Consider the following 2,611-nt stretch of genomic DNA (forward strand, 5'->3'; position numbering starts at 1 on the left):
ACAACTCGGGATCAGAATCAACTTGGAAGTAACAGGAACGACACAGGAGACAGAGTTTGTCAGTCAGGGCAGCTTCCAACCAAGACAGGTCTCAGCTCTTCCTTGGCAGTTCTGCAGGCTGGACACCGCTTGGGCCTCTGCCACCAGCCTCCCACCTCCGCTCTCCCCCCACACCCTGGCTTGGGCAAGTGTTACAGCTCTTTTTGCTCTGTTGTCAAGTACTTGGAGGCACCCACTCTGCCAGCAAGTCTCCTGTCTGAAGGCGCTCAGCTCTCTTGCTCTGCAGGTTTGTGAGGCCGCTGCAGCCCCCTTGCTCTGTGGAATGGGAAGCCGAATGCAGCTGTCTTGCACTGGCCTCCTGATTCTTGCCACTCATACCATTGTTACCAAATGCAATCAAGCAGACTGAAAGCAGACATAGTTTATTACTTGCAGCAAGCAAGGAGACAAGGAGATTGGTCTCGGAGCACTTTCTCCCCGAACAAAGGGCTGGAGGAAGTTTTTATGTTACACAGGAAAGGGGAAGTCATACATATTCATTAAATTCCTGAGAAGTGGCACGTATATTTATTGTGGGGTCAGTCTAGGAGTTAGCATGGAAGTAGCAGATGGACCCCTGCTTCTGAAGTCCAGTGATTTTTAGTTTCTTGGCATGAGTCTCAGAGCTCAGGTTTAACTTCAGGTCACTGATGTCTCACAGCACATGCAAAGGGGTCTGGTTTCAGCTAATTTGTCTGAAAAACATTTTTAAGCAGGGAGATTAGGACAGGGCAGGGGTTCACAATTTTGCTTGCAATTTGCTGTCCATAGGTGTCCTGCAAAATACTTCACTGGCACAGACCCCAGCTCGGGGCCTGTCAGTTTCCTAACTGGTCTCACCATCTCATACCATCTTGCACTATCTCATACCATCTCCAGTGTTACAGCTCTCTTTCTGTCTCCTGGGTCCAGGAGGTTCTCAGCACAGGCACCCTGGGTCCAAGAACACAAGGATGTGCTCTACTCCTGATTCTTCTCTTTTTTTCTCTAGAAACTGATGTTTATTTTTCATCAACATTATTTCCATTTTCTGTCTGTCTAAGAGACTGGAAAAACAGCTGAAGACCACTCAGCAGTGGCTCTTACCCATCAGTGACCTGAGCAGGGAGCTGCAGCCCAATCTTCTGAGCAGGCTGAGCACTCCAGTCTTTAGTAGAGAACTGCTGAACAGGCACAGAGGGCACCTGCATGCCTTCACATCAGTCCTCAACCTCGGGCTGAGCAGCAGTAAATTCAAGAGCTGGAGCAGTCTGTTTACCATGAAAGCACTCCTTGGTCACAGCTTCTTCAGTAGTGACTTACTTTTCCTTTACAGACTCTTCAGGATTTCTGTAGAAGTAGAGATCAGGCATGACCTCCCATGAGTACTCACGGGAGATGGGACCATGTATGCACAGAACTTCCCCGGCCAGCATCCACCATATCAGACCCACTGATTGAGCTCTTTTGTTGTTGCTTGGGACAGCAATGTCCATGTAGCACAGAGGAGAATCTGTGTGACACAGAGCAGGGGTGGACAGGTTAACATAAGACGCTTCAGTGAGAGGCTGGTGGTCAGCCCTGGGATCAGTAGCCACCAGAACATGTGGCTCCCAGAAGGCTGCCTGAACCTGGCTAGTGAAGGTTTCAGGAGTGAGGTGCCCAGCAATAGGAGTGGCTCCAGCGGCAGCAGCAAACTTCAGCATAGTCTGCTGACCAGTATTGCCAGAGGATATGACACTGACATCAGCTGAGTTTTCAATGGCAACAATGGCCCGAGCTGCCAACAGAAGATTCTCCTAGTAGGTCCTTTTCAGGTTTATGATGTAGACACCATCGCTTTTCTTTTTGGAGATGTACTGTTCCATTCGGAAGTCAAGGTTGGTGCCATGTAAGTAGGTTCCTGCCGCAACGCATTTGAGGACATCCTCCTGTTTCATCTGCAGAACATGAAGGGCTCTGGACATTGTGAAAGTTTCCCCTTTGAGTTAAAATGGGAACCCAGGACAATGCCATGTGGACCCTTCTCTGGGTAGCACAGAAAAGCCTGGGAGTGGCCCTTTTAAGCCTAGCAGGATGGCAAAACTGACCAATCCCCTTGGTAGGCCAGTCACCTAGTTTGCATAGTAAACTGTCCAATCCTTGCAAGGGTTTTACAGACCTTATTTGCATAGCAGACTAACCAATCCCTTTGTAAGATTGTGACCTAGCAAATCCTGTTGGCAGGACTACAAACTCAGGGCCAGAAAGGCCATATATAAAGGGGAACCTGTTGTACTGCAGCCCCTCATTTTTAATAAAGAAAGTGCCATCTTTGGTTCCTTACCCTCCTCTCTCTTTTCAGTTAGATGCTGACGAAGATTCTACAGATGGAGAAGGTTGATTTCTGGTATACACCAAGAGTTGAGAATGTAATTCAGCTACAGGCAAAGGAAGCTACCACTCTCTTGAGTATTATATCAAAAATCTGGGGCAGGTTCTTTGCTGTAAGAAGAGGGTGAGAAGGAAAGATGAGATTGGGGGATCCTGGACAGGTAGGAGGAAGGAGGCGGGGGTACAGTGATATGTGTAATTTGGGGTTGCTTTGTTCCAC

General features: G+C 48.4%; 1 pseudogene; it reads right to left on the bottom strand.

Moving 5' to 3' along the window:
- Nucleotides 1–912: 912 nt before the first annotated feature.
- LOC100671966 (small ribosomal subunit protein uS2B-like) lies at nucleotides 913–1,985 on the bottom strand (annotated as a pseudogene).
- Nucleotides 1,986–2,611: the final 626 nt, after the last annotated feature.

This window comes from Loxodonta africana, chromosome 23 (assembly GCF_030014295.1).
Source record: "Loxodonta africana isolate mLoxAfr1 chromosome 23, mLoxAfr1.hap2, whole genome shotgun sequence".
Lineage (NCBI taxonomy): Eukaryota > Metazoa > Chordata > Mammalia > Proboscidea > Elephantidae > Loxodonta > Loxodonta africana.